This window comes from Sprattus sprattus (genome assembly GCF_963457725.1).
Source record: "Sprattus sprattus genome assembly, chromosome: 1".
In the NCBI taxonomy this organism is placed as follows: Eukaryota; Metazoa; Chordata; class Actinopteri; order Clupeiformes; family Clupeidae; genus Sprattus; species Sprattus sprattus.
Window position 1 is genome coordinate 11,977,121 of NC_137920.1, and position 24,441 is coordinate 12,001,561.

A 24,441-nucleotide genomic window follows, 5' to 3' on the forward strand; every position below is an offset into this window, starting at 1 on the left:
GCATGGGCATTTCAACAAGTATACGACAAAGGTCGTGCGGCAAGTGATTCTCCCCCTCACGGAGAAAGACTTGCCAGTGCGCGGGTGTAGAAAGGTATTACCCTTGATCATTGCATTACAATTAACGCAACCCCTACAGGGGAAATTACCAGGCTCAAGGTTTGTAAGCCAATTGGTTGGCGGAGAACAGGGGCGGACTGGGACAAAAAATCGGCCCGGGCATTTTGAACCAGACCGGCCCACTAAATTCGATAACACACCTTTTTAATCTCGAATGTCTACACCAACCAGGCTTATAGCTAGCAGGGCGTCTGCCCTATAGTCTACTAAAAAATAAGAAGAAACGGGACGCCCTACTTTTAGGCAGGACGGCCTAAAGACGCCCTATTTTTCTCCCGTTTTACCTGTTAACTTCGCTGAATGTGATCAAAATTCACCGTTTCAGTCACTTCAGTGCTTAGCGAAGTCTAGAATCATACATATGACCTGCCAAATCAGAAAATACAAATAGCATTGCTGTATTCCCGCTACAACAACGTTACATCATGATTCCAACGAAACATTGATTCACGGGCTCGCAGAAGCTCCAGAAGACAGCTGTCTCACCGCACGTCACTGAACCTACTACTGTATGAGTTGTTCAACAAGAGTTTGTGTGTTAAGGTGGTGGTCTTAATTAATCTAAATGCAATACACATCATACACTTTAAAGCTTTGTTCAGAACACGGAGGTATAAGATCGGTCGATATTTTCCATGAAAATAGCGACTGAAGAACCCCCTGTTCTCGTCTCCGAGAGGACAGGCTGTATTGCTCCCTTTTCTAGAAGGGAGTCTATTTCCTCCTGTAGGAAACGCGCTTGATGAGGTGGCATTAACGTTTGAACTACGCCCCTGAACTTCGGGGGGGACGGGAAAACTGGAGCGTATAACGGGCTATCATAATTCGGTATCTGGACAAATTGGCATATTTTCGGAATACCAGGGTTTGGGAATACTGGGCTTTATGAACAATTGACATGGCACCGCGCACCACTCAAACACACAACATAGAGTGTAGGCTAACGGCTGGCTGTTTCAGAGTACAGTAGGCTGAGGGCTAGCAACAGCTACAGACTTGTCTTGTATTTAGCTATGCAAACGAACTTGGCCATAGAACATAGGTTCTAAGTCAAACATATTTTAGAGACGTTTTAATTCATGATCAGTAAGCTTACCGTAGGTCGTTGTATCGTATCTCCCTGGCTGTAGCCACCAGCACTGTCATCCACGGGAGCTGATGGCAAAGTTTAGCTAAAGGTAGAAGGTGTTTGCTGATATGATTGGACGAGACCCTAGTCACTCAAGAAGACGGCCAATGGGCCGCAGACTAGCGTGCGCGTGTCAAGCATGTCAAGGCCATGGGCCACGCTGTTTACCGTCCTAATGCATTATGTAGGCAGGTCCAAATCGAAAGGGGTTTGTGTTGGGTCAGCCCAGGGGATGTGATTGGGCCAGCCCAGTGTCAGTAGGGCCGCTGATGAACTAATTTCGTGGGCCAGCCGGTCAGACCATTATATGGCGAAAAAAATAAAAAATTAAAATTCGGGACCATCGGCCCATATTGCACCCCGGCCCAGCGGGCAAACGCCCGGTATGCCCGATGGCCAGTCCGTCCCTGGCGGAGAATACGAGTCTGCTCTCACCAGGGTGTCTCGCAAGTTTGGCAATCTTTTATATGCAAAAAGTGGAGGATTTTTAAATGATTGGCCGATCTGTGAGTCGCTAGAAAGAATATGCCAATGTTTTTTTACTATGGACTTGACCTCGGACGACAGTGGTGAAGAAGTCGTAGACAAGACAATTCTGTTTTCTGAGGTGGTTTCTTTCTTTTTGAAAAGCGATTCTCGCTCTTTGATACGTACCCTATTCAGGCATGAGTCCAGATTGGTCTTATCATAGCCTTTGGAAATTAAACGTTCATATAGGATGTTGGCCTGGCCTTCGAATTCCACCTCAGTACTGCAAATTCTCCTCATACGTAGAAATAGACTGTATGGGAGGCTTTTTTTCATGGAGGGAGGGTGGTAGCTTTTTGAGTGTAGGAAGTTATTCCTGTCTGTGGGTTTCCGAAACACTGACGTCTGTAAGACCTGCCCCGTAGATCTAGAGACCTGAACATCAAGAAATGGTATAGAGGACATGTTAAATTCCAATGTAAATCGTAAAGAGTCCAGTCTAGTGTTAAGAAATTCATGGAATGTGTTAAGTTGTTCCACTGTACCACTAAATATAAAAAAGACATCATCAATATATCGGAACCAACATTTCAAACAGTGGTTAAAGGCATTTTCAGTGGAATACACAAAGTCACTCTCAAACTTGCCCATGAACAGGTTTGCGTAGTTTGGGGCAAATGGAGAGCCCATTGCTGTGCCCTTCACCTGGTGGTAGAAATTGCTTTCAAATTTGAAATAGTTCATGGTCAGGACGATGTGTGCCAAGTCCCATAGGAAAGTCGCTGGAGGCTCATTGACATCACGAGATTTTAGATAGTGTTCTAAGGCAGACAAGCCTAGGTCGTGGGGGATGTTCGTATACAGGCTGGTTACATCCATAGTGCATAAGATGTCATTGTCAGATACATGGACATTCATCAATTTGCTTAAAAAGTCAGAGGTATCCCTTAGGTATGAGGGTAATGTCCAGACGATTGGCTTTATGTGCCAATCTACATATTGCGAGATGGCTTCAGTGAGAGATTGGCAGCCGGCCACAATTGGACGTCCGGGAATGGTGTCTACACATTTTTTATGGATTTTAGGCAATGTATAAAAGATAGGTCGTACAGGATGTGCTTGTAGTAAAAAGTCCAATTCGTTTTTTGTGATGTAATTGTCTGCTCTGCCAGTGTTCAGAGTACGTTTAATCATATTAAAGAAACGGCTGGTTGGGTCGCACGAAAGAGGTGATTGGGTAGAAATGTTGTGATTTTGTGAATTGGTTGGATACATCTTGATCAACCAGACGGCAGACAGTCTGGACAGAGGGATTAAGCACTGGGGGCATGAAAGTACTTTTTGGCCGAAAGTGGCTCTTAGCCGAATCATCCCTGGAAACAGTCGCTGTATTGGGCTGAGCTAGGGGAACAGGGCTTGTTGTAAAGAAAGACCTCAATTTAATAGATCTAAAAAACTTGAAAAGTTCAATCTTTGTCATAAAGGGATCAGTGTGCTTGGATGGGACAAAAGACAGGCCTTTGGAAAGGACGGCAGTCTCTTCCGCACTAAGTGGTTGTCATGTGTCTCATGTGTCACTTGTAACCCTTGACCTATGCTGATAAAAAGCATCCATTCTGTTGTCCACACTACACACTGACGATGGCGTAAGGCCGAAACGCGTCTGTACGAAAATAAACTGGTCTTATTTCTAAAGAGAAAAGCTTGAGAGTGCGGTTTTTATTCTACTAATAGTTAACATTCTTTTACTACGCCCCTCTTTCGTGCGACCCAACCAGCCGTTTCTTTAATATGATTAAACGTACTCTGAACTTTTTAAGCAAATTGATGAATGTCCATGTATCTGACAATGACATCTTATGCACTATGGATGTAACCAGCCTGTATATGAACATCCCCCACGACCTAGGCTTGTCTGCCTTAGAACACTATCTAAAATCTCGTGATGTCAATGAGCCTCCAGCGACTTTCCTATGGGACTTGGCACACATCGTCCTGACCATGAACTATTTCAAATTTGAAAGCAATTTCTACCACCAGGTGAAGGGCACAGCAATGGGCTCTCCATTTGCCCCAAACTACGCAAACCTGTTCATGGGCAAGTTTGAGAGTGACTTTGTGTATTCCACTGAAAATGCCTTTAACCACTGTTTGAAATGTTGGTTCCGATATATTGATGATGTCTTTTTTATATTTAGTGGTACAGTGGAACAACTTAACACATTCCATGAATTTCTTAACACTAGACTGGACTCTTTACGATTTACATTAAAATGTAACATGTCCTCTACCATTTCTTGATGTTCAGGTCTCTAGATCTACGGGGCAGGTCTTACAGACGTCAGTGTTTCGGAAACCCACAGACAGGAATAACTTCCTACACTCAAAAAGCTACCACCCTCCCTCCATGAAAAAAAGCCTCTCATACAGTCAATTTCTACGTATGAGGAGAATTTGCAGTACTGAGGTGGAATTCGAAGGCCAGGCCAACATCCTATATGAACGTTTAATTTCCAAAGGCTATGATAAGACCAATCTGGACTCATGCCTGAATAGGGTACGTATCAAAGAGCGAGAATCGCTTTTCAAAAAGAAAGAAACCACCTCAGAAAACAGAATTGTCTTGTCTACGACTTTTTCACCACTGTCGTCCGAGGTCAAGTCCATAGTAAAAAAACATTGGCATATTCTTTCTAGCGACTCACAGATCGGCCAATCATTTAAAAATCCTCCACTTTTTGCATATAAAAGATTGCCAAACTTGCGAGACACCCTGGTGAGAGCAGACTCGTATTCTCCGCCAACCAATTGGCTTACAAACCTTGAGCCTGGTAATTTCCCCTGTAGGGGTTCCGTTAATTGTAATGCAATGATCAAGGGTAATACCTTTCTACACCCGCGCACTGGCAAGTCTTTCTCCGTGAGGGGGAGAATCACTTGCCGCACGACCTTTGTCGTATACTTGTTGAAATGCCCATGCGGATTTTGTTATGTGGGAAAAACAAAAAGAGAATTAAGAGTAAGAATAATTGAACACAAAAGTAACATACGCAATCACGACGTTAAGTCACCTGTAGCAAGACATTTTAATGAATCTGGGCACGATGTCTGCACCCTGAAATTTCAAGGCATAGAGGCAGTGAAGACTCTCAAACGGGGTGGTGACAGAGAGCGCTATCTCCTTCAGCGGGAGGCGCACTGGATATTCACGCTTCAAACTGTACACCCCGATGGATTGAATGAAGAGCTAGTTTTGAGCTGCTTTATATGATCCCTCTTTGTTAAAATATGTGTACATATTCACTGGGTTGTAGGGGTAGGGTGGAACATAATGCGTATTGATGCATCCCGATGCTATAAGAGAGTGGCTGCGGTTGCATTACCGCCTAAATCTTTTTTGGGATTTTCGTTGAGCCTACTTGACTGCTTGACTGTATTATTATTATTATTATTATTATTATTTCTATCATTATTAGTATGTGTGCTTTATTTGATTCAGACTGCTAAGTTTGGCTACTGTTTAATATGTGTTGAATATGTGTTTCCCGTTTATTAGGCTACGTGTGCGAACATGCTTTGAATCTGTGTACCCGTATGTGCAGGTCACCTGGAGATGTCACCTGTTGCTGTCACCTGGTTGTCATGTGTCTCATGTGTCACTTGTAACCCTTGACCTATGCTGATAAAAAGCATCCATTCTGTTGTCCACACTACACACTGACGATGGCGTAAGGCCGAAACGCGTCTGTACGAAAATAAACTGGTCTTATTTCTAAAGAGAAAAGCTTGAGAGTGCGGTTTTTATTCTACTAATAGTTAACATTCTTTTACTCGCACCCGAAAACGCATTTATATATATTTTTTGAAGTAGAGCGCGCCTATCCCTACTAATACTATATTAAAAGAAACATGAAGGAGGATCCGCTCCCATCACCAGTAAGCGATTCCGGGTCAGAGGAGGAGGGCTTCTTTGGCCTTATGAAGGGAAACGTCCAGGAAACCACAAAACAACTGGATGCCTACCTGGCGAACTCAGCTACCTCCATGGACACCCTGAAGTCAGTGCCCACAGTTGCCAATTTGTCCCTTAAGCTCAACACGCCGTTGCCTGCCTCTGGGCATATTTTTTCTGCAAAAAGAGGCAGAATAGGGTCAAAGAATTTTGAAAACCAGCTCTTCTTCAAATTGAACAAAAGGTTCTGTTAATGCGAAGTTGTTGAAAGGGCTCTTAATTGCACTTTTACTGCAATGTTCTTGTGATGGCCATTTTTTTTGCACTAACCTTTGGCTGCCTGACCAATGGTCACATTTTGGTCTTAATTTAAATATCTCATTCTAAGATCTGCCTTGTTCTGACCAGTTTCACAATAGTTTTTCATGTTCCATGTTTACATTTTTTACACTTTTACAATTCAATAAAATATTTAAAGATATGAACATGTTGTCTTCGTTGGTTCGGCTTAATGGTTCATTTTGCAGATAATCCCTGGTAGATAACTTGTCATCCGCAGAATAGTAAGATAGAGTTTGAAAAGTATTACAGAGGGTAAGCACAATACATACACCAATCTTTACGATAAGCAAATGTTGTTGCTTATAATAATTACTAGTAGTGACTTCTGTAGAGGCATACGTTTTACTATTAGCTATATCTGCATTCTGTATCAAAATGGCACAGCACTAGACATTGAGAGACAACCCATTGCGTGAGTACTTTTACTTTTACTTTTTAACTATATTTAAAAGTGAGTGCTTTTTACTTTTAACTTAAGTAGGATTGTTGATGTAGTACTTTTACTTTTACTTACATTTTCCTGGGTACTTGTACTTTTACTTAAGTACTAAACTTCAGTACTTCTTCCACCACTGTTTATTTGCACACAGACAACATCATCATAGTTAACCACGATCATGGCCGCATATGGGAAAGGCAACCACCAAACATTAGCCTGGATACCAGCCTGAACTCCGCCCACAAAATTTTTGGTCTGGGAGATTCAGTCTGGAATCGAGCTAGTTGGGAGAGATTTAACGTTTCAAAAAGGTTGAGAAAGCAATCTAAACCAATCAAATTGTAAGGGCGGGCTTTATACGTTGATGGACAGATATAGATAGAATATACCGGAATATACATCGAACAAAGATGGCGCCGTCTCGGGAGCTTTGTGGGACATATTTTATATGATTTAAGCTATCTACACGACTTTTGTATGTCTACATTGACTCGGTTAGTTGTGTATACGCAAAACGAGTGTTGCTGAGGATTTTAGGTCCTAACTAAAGCACTCTAGACCATTATTGATCGGTTATGCTAACGCATTGGCCAAAAAAATCATTGAAACTAATGGTAACTTCTAGCCTTGAGTGCTAATTAAGTAACGTGAGCAGGCATATCTCAGCAGATATTGACAGCGCATTCATTTTGAAAGAGGAACAGAGAAACGCGATCAAGGCATTTGTCGATTGAAAAGATGTTTTTGCCGTCCTTCCTACGGGATCAGGTAAAAGTTTAATCTGTCAGATGGTAATACTACGTTGCTCTGATTGGTTCTAGGTATCCAATTCAGCGAAGAGGAATTTTCTTTCCTGGTTCGTTGAAACACGCCCCATAATCACAGCCCAAGAGTTCGGTCTCAGACTCATATTCTGACTAGAATTATGAGTATGACATCGTCAGGCTAACCAAACATACCAGGACCTTTGAACTTTGGGCACGGAGCGTCAGACGTGAGCAGGACAGGTGGGTGTGATGAGAGGGGTGGATGGAGAGGGTGGGATTATTTAGAGTGCTATGTAGTAATAAAATATTATTGTTTCTGGGTAAACCTCACTGTATGAATATAGGGAAATGTATCTTTTGATAATTAGTCGGAATATGCATATGTTTAGTAATTGATTAACGATGGTTCCAGCCTGCTAAATGAAATGTCGCCGCAGAACAGGTCCTGTGAGCGATGAGTCTGAGGGGAACAACTTCCCACCAATTTTGACGATGAAGCATCCGAGACACTGCCTCCACTTCTTGTTACAAGGCCAGCCCGGCTACAGTTATGAAACAAGAATACATACAATTGTGTATTTATTCTCATTGCGCCTTTGAAAAAAATATCAGTGTAAAAGTTCACATCATTTTTGCTGGGTAGGAGGGCAACTTTAAATCATCCAGACCATGAAGGCTCTTTTTGAGGTGCTTTCTGTGTTGCTAGGTAACTGGATTTTTAGGCCTCCACCAACTTCAGGATTATCACCTCTTCATCTGTCTCACTCTCATCACTGGACAGAAGGCTTGCAGCTGTTTCTTGTAAAGCTTCAAGATAAGGAAGTATTGCTTAAAACAGGGCTCTCAAACTCAAATTACCCGGAGGCCAATGAGCGTCCAGTCTGGTCATTTGGGGGCCAGATGTTTACGGTAAACATTGGGGTGGCCCATTTAAATCAATGGAACTTTTCATTTAAAAAAAATAGTGCAGTTCCACTGTTAAACTGATGAGAAGCCTTTGAACTAGTGAGAAATAATCACAGTCATTCAGATAATATAATACAAGCTGAATGCATTAAATATCCATTTTAACATTTTACATTCTCAAAAAGCCAACTGTTTGCATTTTTAACATGTAACAGCTACAGGAGTAAAACATATTTCACTAAAATCTTAACATAGACTAACATGAGATGGGTGTCTTTATATAGACTAACATGAGATGGGTGTCTTTACATAGACTCACATGAGATGGGTATCTTTATATAGACTAACTGCATTACTCACATGAGATGGGTGTCTTTACATAGACTGACCGCATTTAATTATAGGACAACATGAAGAGGTTTACAAGCAAACCCCCCCAACGTGAACAGCTGCAGGACGGAGAGGGAGAGATATGAATATTACAGCGCTGCTCCGTTGGACCAACTTGAGGCCGACAGACCATGTGAGGCTCTGGCATGGCGGCAGCTGGACTCCTTCTCTCAGTGCGCTGACAGTAGCGACACTGCTCTGCCACACAGGGGCTCCTGGACAAGGCGTCTGCGTGGCCGTATAACCGGCCAGCCCGGTGGCGAATCTCAAAATCGTAATCTGGAGGAGTCTCCATCCACCGAGCCAGCTGGCCTTCGGGCTCTTTGAAACTCAGCAGCCACATGAGTGAGGCGTGATCTGTTCTCAGTAGGTAGATGCCCAGCACCACTACTAACAGTTTGCGTCGGGTGACACAATAATACCGTTCTGCCCGACTGAGTCTGCTGAAGTACCTCTTCCCCCTGTTCTCCTACCTGGGAGAGGGCCACGCCGATCCCCACGTCACTGCCATCCATATCCAGAACGAACGGTAGCTGTGGGTTGGGAAATGCCAGTACTGGGGCCTTGGACAGTGCTCTCCAAAGTTGGTGGAATGCAGCATTGCGGCTCTGTGTCCACAGAAACAGCTGGTCCGTTGTGTGTCAGCTGGTGCATTGGGCTGGCAACCGTAGCAAAGTCCTGAATGAAACGTCGATAATAGGATGCCAGACCCAGAAAACTCTTCACCGTGTCCACTTTAGCTGGGTCAGTGGCTACTCCCGCTGCCCCCACGACATGGCCCAGAAACCCAGTCTGTCTCCTCAACAGGTTGCATTTCTTTGGATGCAGTTGGTTTGGTCAGGCTTCAGGGGCTAGTTCTATTTGCCAGTACCCGCTACGTAAATCAAGCGAACTAAACCAGCTGGAGCCGGATATACTATCAAGCGCATCATCAATACAGGGGAGCTGTATGAGTCTTTTCTTGTTACCTGATTGAGGCGCCTGTGGTCAACGCAGAACCGCCATGAAGTCTTTTTTTGTGACGAGGACTGCAGGTGCCGCCCATGGGCTGTTGTTGGGTTCAATCACTCCCGCCTCGGCCATTTCCTTGACCTTCTGTTCTGCTACAGCTCTCTTGGTGAACGGCAGTCGGCGGGGAGAAAGTCGAATTGGGCGGGCATCTCCGGTGTTGATTTCCGGTGGGCTTGTTTTGTCTCGGCCGAGACTGGCGTGCCCCGACTTGGTGGCGGCTGGCTGTGATGTGGGCTGGAGGTCGAGGGCGCTGGGAATGTGGTTTGTGTGTGTTCGGGAGAACAAGCTGGACGTGAGCGGTGTTCATTTCTGTCTTCAATGACGCCTCCGTGCAGGAGTACTTGCTCTATGCTCCTGAACTAGAGACGTGGCTTGTGTTGGCGATGTTGCGAATCCTTGCCGAGCCTGACAAGAATTCTCTGTTGCACGTAGAGACACAGTGTCCGCTCCCAGGTGAAGTGGTGCCTGAGAAACATCCACCATACCACAGTATCAGGATGATAACCTCTCTCTCAACTTCAGTAGGACTAAGGAGATGATTGTGAACCATAGGAGGCGGCAGGAGGAAGAGCATGCACACCTACACATCAACAGATCGGAGGTGGCAAGGGTCAGCTGCTTCAGGTTCCTCGGGGTGCATATAAGCCAGGATCTCTCCCGGTCTGCTCACACAGACAAAGTGGTCAAAGCAGCCCTGAAACGTCTCTTCTTCTTGAGGAGACTGAGGAGTTTGGCATGGGCCTCCTCACAACATCTACAGATGCACAATAGAGGGCATTCTGACTTGTTGCATCACAGTGTGGTATGGAAACTGCAAAGCCAGGGACTGCAAGGTCCTACGTAGTGTGGTCAGGTCTGCAGAGTTCATCAACGGCAAAGGACTCCCAGCCCTGCAGGACACCTACCACACAGGCCTCAGAAAAGGCCTCAGAAAAGCTGACAGGGTTTCAGGATTCAAGACTGTTACCACCTAATAGAATATTAATAAAGCACGCTAAAGTTGAAGAATGGACCGGAGGCAGAGTCAGTTTCAGTTGGTTTGTATTTCAGGTATATGTTGGTTCAAGAACGGTCTAACCTGATAGCAGTATGCTATCTCATTTATACAATTCAGGTTACAGTACAAAGGGAGAGGGGAAGGGCCACACCCTTTTAGGTGAGAGAAGAGGGGTGGGGGTTGCAGTCAGAGGTTCACCTATGGGGGGATGATGCCAGGACACAAGGCCTCTAGCAGGAAGAGGGGGGGGGGGGGGGGGGTCACATGTCATTTGCATTGGATCTCAGTGAGAGACAGACCTAGTACACAATCAGAGTGAGTTGTAGATACAGAGCAGTACATCTTTACCTATAATAATAACAATAATTCCAGTTCCATCAGTCCCCCAATTGAGCATGTGCTCACACAATAATAACCAGGCAACAGCCAATCAGGGCAGGACACATCGAAATATGTTACAGATAGGGATGATACAAATTAACAGTGGAATATCTATTTTGCAGTTCCATCAGTAGTTATCTTGTGAACACCCAGAGCCCACATGCAGAGTCCTTCTGCCATGTTTTCTGGGTGGGTAGTCTCTACCATGGCAAGACGTGCTGAGTCAGGTGCTGAAACACCAAGCACGTGGATGGCCAGTTGATGAGTTCAGGTTTCCATTGTGGTCACAGGGTTGTCAAAAGTCCTTTTGTTTAGGCTGAGTGTGTATCTCTGAGGAGAGCTGGACAGTAATCTTTTCCTCGGAATTGAAGTGAATTGGGTGATCTCAGGGTTCTGAGATTCTTGGCTTCGGGTACTTATCAAGTCTCACATGAGGAACCAACAATAGGTGTTTGGAGAACATTCAAGCATTTGCATTTGACTGTGATATGGGGGAGGGGTAGGGATGGGAACCGAGAACCGGTTCCCAATGAGCCGAATCTTTGGAATCGTTAGCCAAATTCATAACCGGGTCTGTTAACGGGTCTATGTGCCGTTTGCGCATGCGCGAACTCTTAATAATAATCAGACCGCAGCAGAAATGGCAACTCGACAGAAGTGATCTAAAGTGTGGCTTTATTTCACCCGAACGGATGCAAACACGGTCACTTAACCTCTGTAAAAAATGTATTTCCTCAAAGGGAGGAAGGACATCTACCATGAATAAGCACTTGAGAACACATGGTATAAAATTACAAAAATGTCATGTTTTCGATGCCAGCAGCAGCTCAACTAACGTCGGCGCTTCATCCCTAACTTGCCAAGGTAAACTCCTCAAAATGTTTTATCATAAGTCATAACGGTGTTACTCGTGTGTTATCAGCAAACGTTTGCGTTTTCGTGTTAACCATAACTAAACTTAGCATTGAATTGCTTAACAGAATGGGCGGTATTGGACATTGTCATATATTATATATAAGTTACATAACTAGGCTAGCTTAACTGTAGAATCTTCTATTTTCAGCCGTTGGCTAGAGGCAGGGGCAGTGCTTGCCTCCCCTCTGTTGGTTCTAGGGTAGGGTTAGGCTGTACAAAAGACTCCGTTAATAATAATAACGCGTGCAGCTCCCTCAGTTTGACAGTTCGATATTGATAAGTTTCTCGTAGCCAATTCAGTGGCAGCAATAGCTAAGTGTTAAATATACTGAGTGCCTAGTTTGTACACGATACAAGTAAGTATGTTTAAGTACGTTATTGTGTTTGTAGTGGACTCTACATTGCTATTAGAAGCGTTAAGCATAATAGTTCGCTATTAGCAATACAACCAAGCAACCTACAAGAAAATATACAGTCAAGCTGGAGACACAATTAGCCCTGAGCGATCGCGTATCCTCCCAGAGAAGGCAGACATGCAAATTTTTCTGCACAAAAATTGTAAATAGTCTTTGCCACTGCTAGTTAAATTTTTTTGGCAGCTCAGTTAATAATATACCCTTTTACAAAAGGAAGGAGCATTGTTATTTTTATGAACGTTTATATTAAACAGAACACATTTTATTTAAGTTATGTAAGTTTTATTTAAATGTGTATGTAAACATTCTAAAAATGTATATAAAAGAACATTAATGTAAAAAACCCGTTTGTGCTCTTTTTTCACCCCCTACCCAATTAAAAGAATCGTTAAGAGAATCGATAAGGAATCGGTTCGATAAGCAGGAATCGATAAGGAACCGGAATCGTTAAAATCTTATCGGTTCTCATCCCTAGGGAGGGGGAGGGGTGTTTGGTAACAGGAAATGCGAGACTACTTCATGAGTGAAGGCACAGGCATGGTAAAATAAAATGGAAGGTTGGACCAAACAAAGACAAATAGCACAAGACATTGACAAAATAAAATAAAAAGGAATACAGGAAACAAAATAGCACAAGACTTTGACAAAATAAAATAAAAAGGAATACGGTTGTGACAAACAAAAGACAGCATAAAATAGTGCAGATAAGTCACAACAAGCCTTCAAATCCCCTATATGATAGCTTCCAAGCTATCATCTTTGAAAAGTAAATACAAGTTAAAGCAAGGCATTGTCAGACTTAAATCATACCAGACAATAAACAAAGCAGTCAAAAGTGGTCAAAAGTATGTCAGTCTATATTCTAACTCAGTCAGTGAGTGGCATTGAAGTCATTCATTGGCTAGGAGTCGTGTAAGTACATTCATTCATCGGCTGGCCAGCCCACACACACACACACGTACACACACGCGCGCTTGCGCAGTTGTTCGCTCAGAACACGCGTTGTCTGACTCGCGGGGAAACAAAGACAAGAGAAGTTAATAATCTGGTTACAACATGTAGGCAACACAGAACACAGAGAGTTAGCAGAAGTCTGCTTCCTCAACATTCACTGGCTTTATTTGACTACCAGACAGCGACAGATCACTTGAACAGCGAGCTCAATTGATTTTACTTAAAAGGGGCATTCCAACATATTGTGGGCCCAGATAATGTGTCTATACATTTACGTATGTTTTTCCGAAAAGGCATCTTATTTCCATGTATCTTAAACATATACACCCAGGATGAAGGCTTTGTTAAAAGTCTTCACTTCTCTCCTTCTAACTGGCTAAGTTAGATCAATTTAGACAATGGGATAGATGGTGTTGTTCGAATCACTACTGATAGTCAAGCCTGGCCACTTTAAGAACAAAGACATGCATGAAGGATTGATGGTCCCTAGAGGGCGCACTAGTGGGGCTAAATTGAGCCTCGTTTAGCCCCTGGGCAGATCGTCTCCTAGCATGAGGTGGGGGGAGGGGGCTGGGGGGTACTGGAAAGGGGCGCGAGGGGTGGCTGGATTCCTGGCTGGATTGGGTTTCCGTGATTTGTCCTATGCTTTCCATAAATTCACACTCGGAGCAGGTCGGAAGGCGGCGGCTGGAGGTCGGGCCCATCAAGGTCTTTAAAGACGATCCGGACGCATCCGTGCGTTCCCACGATAAGTCATCAGCGAGTTTAGTATATTGTATTGTGTATTTAGTATATTAAGTACATGCCACGTACCAGCCTGCTTCAAGACCTCCACCATCATCCCTGCCCCCCAAAAAAACAAAGATCACAGGACTCAATGACTGTAGACCCGTTGCCCTGACCTCTGTGTTGATGAAGACATTTGAGCGCCTTTTGCTGTTCCACCTCAAAACCATCACTGACCCTCTCCTGGACCCCCTGCAGTTCACCTACAGGGCCAACAGGTCTGTAGACGATACAGTAAACATGACCCTTCACTTCATCCTCCAGCACATGGACTCTTCAGGAACCTATGCCAGGATACTGTTTGTGGACTTCAGCTCTGCCTTCAACACCGTCATTCCGGCTCTGCTAGAGGACAAGCTCTCCCAGCTGAGTGTGCCTACAGGTGGATCACAAACTTCCTGTCTGACAGGAGGCAACACCTGAAGCTGGGGAAGCAAGTCTCTGACTCCTGGACCATAAGCACTGGTTCCCCTCAAGGCTGTGTTCATTCCCCTTTACTCATCTCCCTCTACACCAACAGCTGCACCTCCAGTCATTAGTCTGTCAAACTCCTTAAAGGTGCAATAAGGATCAATAGCTATTCGCTAAAGGTATGCTAGCAGCTAAAACTAACGAAATCTCTTGAAATGTGCGGACTTTGACATTATGACAAACTAGTTATTCAACGACTGTCCTTACACAGTCAAACATCAAGCAAGTGCAACACAAGACTAAGCAAGACGGCAAATAAGCTACTTACTAGATCGGCAGAAGGTAAACAAGTCAGGTCGGCGGGCTGCGGCAGGCGAAACTACAGAACGCAGTTAAATGTCATTGTAGCGCCCCAATTTTTTTTAAGCTGTTATTTTAAGGTTAAACTGCTTATCCTAACCCTAATCTTGAAGCATAATTGTTGCATAATGCACCTTTAAGTTCAAGGATAACACCACCCTTATAAATCAGCTGCCATCATCCCTGTTCCTAAGAATTCAGCCACCGGCAGCCTACAGGACCGGTTGCCGTCAGTGGCGTGTCCAGACATTTTTGATAGGGGTGGGACCAGTGGGGCACTGAGGTATGCAGGGGTGGCATGAAGTGTGAGCAGGAGCGCCTGCGCAGACATATACACTCACGTATGCACACACACACACACACACACACACACACAAGAAAATACACACCCACACCCAGGTGTCTGCTTAGCATTAATTTACCATTTTTGAATTGAACATTAGGCCTACCCAGAGATTAATGCGACCTCGGGTGCTGCATAGACTTGCTGATGGCCTTGTCGTCTGGCTCATATTCAGTGAAGTGAAGCTTCATGCAAGCATTGAGGCTTTCATAATTTAACCTTGAGCGCAGGCTCGTCTTTATATTTTTCATATGTGATAAAGATTTCTCACATGCATAAGTGGAACCGTGGTTACCATGGTTAACACAGCAATACTAACACGTTGTAATGTGCGATATGCAAGGGCGTCAGTTTGTTTTTAGAAGTGGTGAGCATAAGCTTGAGTGTGGTTTGAAAAGTGCTGGGTGTAATGTAAGCTATTCATCCATTCAACGTTGCATTACAATATGCTCTACAGATATCCATCCATATCACCATAGATCAGGGGTTTTCAATAGGTGAGGCGGGCCTCCCCTGGGAGTCGCCAAAGAGTCGCAGGGGAGGCGCGAAACAAGCGAAGAAATATATAACGGTTTCCGTTTCTGCAGTTAACTCATTGTTCGTGCTTGCGTGTGTGAACAAGTTGGCCCAATGAAAAATGCATCGCTTTCTGATACAACAACCGAAGTCAGCAGAAAGGGAGGAGCCCACAAAAAAACTTAGGAAATATGATCCCGATTACTTAAAAATAGGGTTAACATGGTCGGGTTCCAAGAGCGCACCTCTGCCACAATGTGTGGTGTGCAAAGAGGTTTTGGCAAACGATAGTATGCGGCCATGCAAACTGTGCCGTCATATGGAAACAAAGCACACGACTTTAGTTAACAAGCCACTGGAGTTTTTTGAGAGGAAACGTGATGAATTGCGGTCACAATTATTATTATTATTATTATTATTATTTCAGTTGACGTCTCGTGTTGACGCGAGTTCAGTTTGACACTGGCGTCTGTTAAGTTGTCTGCTGTTGAAAACGATCGTTTATGAATTTGCAATGACAGTTCAATTTTAAAAGTAGGCATAGGCCCTCTGTTCGTGATGTTTCAATAAAAGTAGCCTCTGACATGGAAATATTGGATGGACATTTTATGAATAGGCCCTTTTTTGTGAATGTACTTTGTTAAAAGAAATACAATTAAAAAAAACATGTAGGCCTATTGGGCTATCAGTTGTTTTTGAAACATCATTCCAGGAACACAAACTACCTGTGTGGGGTAGGTTGGGGGGGGGGGGGGGGGGGGGGGGGGCTTGGTCCTCCTTACCTTTTCCAAGGGGAGGCTCACATTCAATGAAATTGAAAACCCCTGCTCTACAGTGTATTGTCAGGTGTTGAAAATCCCATTCGAACAATAACAAATTGATAATCTCGATGTTGACAACAGCACCAGCTTGCTTATTTTACCAGATCATAACGGTCTCAATTTAAGACATACCGTTAGCTAGGCTAGCTGTAGGGAACGTTACCTCATCTGTGAATAGCAAACATTTGGCAAGTCAACGCCACATCTTACCTTATCACTGTCACCAGACGGTGGTTTTCCAAATTAAATGCAGGCTAGAGTAATTGATATTTAATAACACCTAAAACAAAATTAGACTGACGGAAGAAATTGATAGAGGCAGCCACGAGCTTTGCCTCATCCGTGTTAGAAGGGCTGACTGCTATGGAGGACTGAAAGTGCCAAAATTCAATAAATAAATACACCATCAATAATTATTTAAATGTGTCATTAATTAATTAAAATGGGAATTAAATACATAAATGTTTTATTAAATGTGTCATTAATTCATTCAAATTGGAAATAAATACATAAATGTTTCATTAAATGTGTCATTAATTAATTAAATACAAATTCATTTTATGTCAAAAAACACATTTAATTATTTCACTATTTAATTAATTATGTCATGGTCCTGTGTTGCAGCGCATCAATAATTTATTTTATCTGTCAAACTCACCCATCAAAGTCAGTGGGCGGATTCCTAAAACCTGATTGGTTACCCTGCACATCAAGTCAAGGCTTACCGATTCAAGATATTTGGATTGACGCAGGCCTCATTCCTAAACGCTGTGTCAAACAAAACTTTTTCTTAAACGCTAAAAATCCAGAGCGTGCGAGATGAAGAAAACGGAAAATCGATCCAGTAGTGGACCATGGATTAAATACCTCGAAAGCAATTTAGCCATCAACAGAAATGCAAAACAAAATTGAAAAGTCAGTAAGGAAAGCTAAAATGTATGGGGAAATACGAGGAGAGTTGGATTCAAAAGGACAGGGTTCAAAAGGACAACAGACCTAATAACAAACACATTACAAATAATAAAGAGGGCTTTCATCCATCAAAATGTGTTGGTTTGTCTGCTTTGTATACATTATCTCTTTCAATCTGGCTTGTTGTTTTTGTGTGATATTACACTTGATATTAACAGTTGACTAAGCAAGTTCTTGTAGCTGCTAGCTGTCGTGAGGTACTATGCTAGTCAACTCCCATCATGAGCTGCATTGCCTGCTCTTAGAAAACCCGTAGTTGCATCATTAACTGAGACCGTGATGTAGTGCTGGTTTTGTATTGTGTGTACTGTAGAAGACTTGCCACTTGAAAAAAAAGAAGCTCTTGACTAAGCACGTTCGTGTAGTAACTAGCACTAGCTGCTGTAGGTTACTGCTACAGTTGTTAAGTAGCTAGTCAACTCCCGTCATGAACTGCATTGCCACTCGTCTGATCTACTACGTGAGAAAATATAGAAAGCCATGGCCAAGTAAACAGAACTTTTATATGTCGTGGAAAATTCTAAGAGTTCTCAAGAAACTTCTCAAGGCAAATAGGTGTGAATATGCTGAAAGGTTTATTTCAGAGGAATTAACTACTGCTGAGCTGGTCCATGGAGCATCTCAAAAACTCTAGTCTAAAGTGATCAAGTAAACAGAACTTTAACTTTAGGTCGTATGGTACTACATGGTATTAAAAAGTTAAACAAAATTTAAGTTTTATCGAAATGAATTTGCGTTCTCGCTGGAAGAAGACCACTCGTGAATAACTCACAATTTTAACCAAAGTAACATGTCACAAGATTCCATAACGTTAAGTTTTGGTGCTGGAACCGGTGGAAAAATGTCTCTCTCCAGGCACTTCAGACTAAAGCAATGGATCAGACTAAATCAGCGTTAGCCCCGCCCACTGACTTTGATGGGTGAGTTTGACAGATAAAATAAATAATTGATGCGCTGCAACACAGGACCATGACATAATTAATTAAATAGTGAAATAATTAAATGTGTTTTTTTTACATAAAATGAATTGGTATTTAATAAATGAATGACACATTTATTGAAACATTTATGTATTTAATTCCAATTTGAATTAATTAATGACACATTTATTGAAACATTTATTTATTTAATTACAATTTAAATTAATTAATGACACATTTAAATAATTATTGATGGTGTATTTATTTATTGAATTTTGGCACTTTCAGTCCTCCATAGACTGCACACGTCACTACGGTTGCGTGCCCTGCGGGGCATTTTGCGTGTATGTATGCAAATCCAAATTTAAGGCACAGCTGAGAACACTTCGGCTGTGTAAGAACCAATTTTTTTTAGGTGTTCATTAATAAGAAGGAGATATTTTCTTACGTTGAACTTCTGAAGTCCGTAAAACACATTTAAGTGAAAAAAAAATTCGAAAAATAGTCACCATAAGTGTGAAGACAGATCGCGAGTAGGAGTGTAAAACTCAGTCAGTGCATCTCAATTGTTACATCTCTTAGAGAAAACTAGACTTGTGTTGTCTTCAACGGTTAAAAGAAAATAGTATGCATAACTCCTTTGCTCCACACGCAGCCAGGCAGGTGTACATACTTTGAGGATGTCATCGTGTAGCCTGGTGACACCAGCCTACGTATTTCCGCCTGAATTGATTTCAAGCTCATACTCAGTCTGGCCCAACCTCATTGACAATCGTCTCCAGAACTCAAAATTTTCAGACAGTTCAGAGCTGTGACGCAAAACTCGCCTTGGAGGAAAAGACACGAAAAGCTATCGGAAAAGTTGTCTCAACTCTCGAGAACATCAGAAAATTAAAAGGAGAACAAGAGTATTTTCTTGTAAGTTTTATGATTGGAAAGGACGTCGTAGCTCTTCTCCCAACTGGCTTTGGGAAGAGTTTAATCTACCGAATGCTTACTAAACGTTGCTGATTGGTTAAGGGAACTCCAATGATTTTAAACCTCAAGATAAGCACCCGCCCATCTCGGAAACCAAAATGCATTGGGTTGGCCCAGACTGAAAGACGGAATGAAATGGAGTCACAGGCTGGTAATGGCCAGGCTAGTCATCGTGCGCACCTATCGCATAATTTACATACTAATATTGGGGTGGCACGTGGGGTGGCCAATCAAATTTCAGGGGTGGCCCATGCCACCCTAGGCCACTCCCTGAACACGCCACTGGTTGCACTGTGGTCAAAATTACTTACAGACAACTGGAGTGGTACTACAGGTTTATTCACGATACCGGGAGCATTGTTACAAGCATTACATGTTCATGAAATGTTCAACAACAAGCTCACACATCTCTGGTCAAACTCATCTATTATACCTAAAACCCCTCCCTCGGACTATTTACACTGTGGCCACCTTGCCTCCCCAAAGATAAGAATATTTACATAGGATCCCCTTACCTCCAAGCCCTGGGTGACTCTCTTAGCTCATAAAAACATTTCACAACAGGTCAGACAGAACATGGCCAACTCAGTTACCAATTCAATTCAAGTTATACTATAGAATACTATACTAACCTAATGAATTCAATGAGAAACATATACATTTTATCCTACAGCACTTACACCAGTAATCATGAAGTGCCCACTCCAACCCCCCTACTGCCATCACAAACTACCCACAAACTGCTAAACTTGGCCCCTACCTGTCCTCCACCATCATGCTGAACACCACAAGGCTGTGTGCTGAGCCCACTACTCTACTGTTTGTAGGCATATGACTGTAGCGTACTTCTTTCCCATCCCACCAACACTATCATCAAATTGGCTTTTGACACTTCTATGATCGGACTCATCTCAGGAGTTGATGAATCAGCTTACAGAGATGAGGTACAGAAACAGTACCACTTTTCCCCGCCAGGCAGCGCCCCTGCTTAAGGGTAAGGATTGGCAATCTAACCTTAAAATAACAGCTTTAATGCGCTACAATGACGTTTATTATGGAGAATGGGCTCTGTGTTATTGCCACTCCAGGGTCCGTAGGCATATTACTGCGTTATGTATGTTTGCCCTAAGACTCCCGGTTACTACTGTCTGCCGAAGTAGCTTATTTACCGTTTTGTGTTACACGTGCTTGATGTTTGACTGTGTTAGGAAAGTCTTTGACTCACTAGTTTGTCATAGTGTCAAAGTAAGGGAATTTCAACTGGTTTCGCTAGGCTAGTTTAAGACGCTAATATTGCTTTAGCGATGTAGCAATTTCTCCCATCTGTTGCATCTAACTTAGCTACCTTGACCATGTAGGGGATCTCATTCTTTCTCATGGAGACCAATGCCCTCGCTCTCACACTTGCCCTGTCACTTTCTCACTCTTTTGGACTGCAAAAGCATTGTTATTCACAAAATCATCCCGGTTAGAGAAATGTCAACAGGCTTAGCCGCGAACATCTCGTTATCAATGTTGCAATGCCTCCCATCTATTGCATCTAACTTAGCTACATTGACCATGTAGGGCAGGGGTCGGCAATTACGTTTGGACACGGGCCAATTTTTTTTCAGACAATGGCATCGCGGGCCATAGCTTTTTTTTTGGGGGGGGGGGGGGGTCTACTATTTAAATTATTATTTATTTTATTATATTAAAATAAAATAAACATCATCTAACTTTTAAAACGCATTTAATTTAATTCCAATAAAACGTTTATTTGCTTATGTTCGCTGTTTTTATGCCGCCTGCTGCATCTCGTGTCGTCTCTCATGAAACAGGCGCCTGCTGTATACAAATATTCTTTTAGATGATGTGTAAAAATGATTAGCTGAACATTGCTATGCTAGTTATCAATGCAAAATGTCGTTGTCGAAAGCCTTGAAAAGAAAAATTTATTCAGAATGCAGGACCTACAAAGAACCCGTTGAAGCTGGTTTATCTGTCGCCAACAAGTTGCGCAGCAAATTTTACGTTTTTGCACCCATGACACTCAACAGCACGGCTACTTTTCTGTCGTTCTCTATTTTGTTTGCAACACAATACTGCTCAAGTCGTTCAATGTATGAAGCCCAGTCTTCAACAGTACTATCAAAACTGTCCATTTGCCCTACACATCCAGCCATCTTTTTTTTTCTTTCAACTTACAGTAGCCAATGTCCAAGTTTTCTTCTTTAGTAGTTTACTTTGTCACTCACTGTTTCGTTCATTCCATGCGTCCCGTTTCCCTCCTCCGGTCGTGGTTGACGATAGCTTTGCTGGTCCATTGATTCAGCTTAGCATCCACAGGGTAGGCAAAAACAGACGGTAAAAATGTCGACAATTTCTTTCTTCGTGATACTTTCACTGCACATATGGATTCAGTCCAGTCTCGTTGCCAATTGTTATGTTTCTACACTTATAACAAGATGAATAACCACGCAGGTGAATATAGATATAAACTCTTTACTGATAGTTTCAGTTATACACAGGATCACTGTAAACGGTATTTTACGCAGTGCATTACTACACATTAAATAGGTCCTGTAACAAGTAGTTCCATGAACATAACAGAGACAGGACACTTTTTTTTTTTTTTTGCACAAGATTACGCGCACTTGCGTGCCAATACCGTTCCGACCTGTGCGTCATGGATAACTGCACAGATGTTCCACCTGTTGTTTTGTCACTTTAGGACACTCGTCTATACCTCAATAAATGTTTCGAAATTGATGGGATTGCTGTATGCCTTTTTTTTTTCTTTTAAAAAATATGGGGTTGAATTTTTATTAAATTAAAAAAAAAAAAATTTGACATCAAATTAACGTCATACAACAGAATAGATGGCGGGCCAAAATTGGCCCGCGGGCCCCTATTTGCCGACCACTGATGTAGGGAATCTCATTCTTTCTCATGGAGGGAAATGCCCTCTCTCTCTCTTTATGACTGCAAAAGCATTGTTATTTACAAGATCATCCCGGTTAGAGAAGAAAGTTGCCATTAATCAATCACCTGCCATTTTACACATTTTTGACTTATTTGCGCTAGCAATTCTGTCAGTATAACTTAGCTGCCATTTGCTAGCTAGCCAAGTAAATAAACATGATGCTGACGGTGAGTTGCAAAAATAATCTATTAATGCCGCGGTTATAAGGGGCAAGGGCAGAAGATATGTGGTCCATTAAAAATAATCTATTAATGCCTCGATAATAAGGGGCAAGGGCAGAAGATATGTGCTTCATTTTCAGTCCATCATAACTCTTTGTAGTAGAGAATGACCTCAGGTTGGGTTATACCAAGCTTAGCCTGGTTTTCATTTCAAAATGGCGTCGACGGGGAATAAGGCGAATTCTGGGGGGGCCGGGGGGGGTCATGAAAAATTAGCTTTCAAGACAGCTAGCATAAACTGCTAAATACCGAATTCTATTATCACACTTACAAACAGAAATTCAAAGTGATTTTTGAATCATCTAAATGGCATTAAATGCACTTACTCGAAATAAAAGAACAGCTCAAGATTGCTACGACACAGAATCAAACTTGCAACCTTCTAATTACTATATGACCTCTCTACCTCTGTACCACTGTCCCCCCTCGCAGTCCGTACCAGCATGGTTAATCGACCCCAGGAAAAAATAACATTACTTTACCTTCATTTAATTGAACTTATATGGAGAGGAACTGAGATGTCGACCTATGTTTATTAACTAGCATTAACCTGCCCCTGAAAGGACAGTGTCCCAACTGTCTAGCTAGATATCTTAACAGTGTCAATTACCGGCATGCGTGTGTTAAGGCAAACATTCACATTGTCATGTCAATTGATTATAAAACTAACTTGTGCATATCGATTGGAACTTCGTAAATGGAGGTTAGAAAAACTTCTTCTTTACATGTTTTTCTGCGTTCGAGAATGAGGTAAATCTCTTTAGCGGGAGTGACAGGGGAGAGTGGAGGAAAACAATCTCACAATCTGATCGTGTACTAGCCTGACGATGTCATACTCCTAATTCTAGTCAGAATATGAGTCTGAGTCTGCTCCATCGAGTTGTGATTATGGGGCGTGTTTCAAAGAACCAGGAAAGAAAATGCCTCTTCGCTCAATTGGATACCTAGAACTAATCAGAGCAACGTACTATGACCATCTGATACATTAAACGTTTACCGGATCCCGTAGGAAGGACGGCAAAAACATCTTTACAATCTACAAATGCCTTGATTGCGTTTCTTTGTTCCTCTTTCAAAGTTAAGGGGCTGTCGAGGTCTTCTAAAACCGACTCAATGGCAGAATCTACACATATTAGCTCTCCAGCGGCAGCCATGTTTGTTGAACACGAACTTGAACTGAGCGCTCTTTGGTGACGTGGTTGATTACGTTACTGTTCATCATCTGTCGATCATTGTATAAAGCCCGCCCTGGCACTTTGATTGGCTGTACTGTTTTCTACCAGGAAAAATGTCTCCCCAACGGCCGAAGAGCCAGACCGAACTTCCCGTCCAATTTTTTTTGTGGCCGGAGTTTGGGCTGGTATCCAGGCTAACCGTGTACTGGGCATATTGACTGAATGCGGAGCTGTTGGTAGCCCAGCCAGCTGGAAACAGCATGTGAACCACCTTGAGGAATAGGGGATCATGATTTTTCAACACTTAAAAAGCGAATTGTTTTACGTTTATAATAAGCACCGCTTGTGTCGTTGTGCGTTAATTTCATAGCTATTACTTTACTAAAAAAATAAAGGGGGGCAACTTTATGATAAAGGGGGACACGTCCCCCCCTGGATCTCCGCCTATGGGAGCAGCGCTCGGAAAGTCCAAGCTATAGCCTACAATGACAATCAGACTTTCTGTTCTTTTCTAGGGATCTGTTTTCATTATACCATGACAGTTTTAATCAAATCTGCTCTTAATTAATCACTGTGTTTTTCATTTCGCCTCTATTTTTACTCAACTCATTTATGTTAGGCCTACTACTTTCATAGGTAGGGGCACTGTCTTTAACCATAAAACCAGCATCTGGGTTACACAATACAAACCAGAAAGGTTTAAAATAACCTGACAAAATGACCAACATCCTCATCCTGGCGATTGGGTTGAAAAAACGAATTATTTTGATACCTGATGTGGCACGA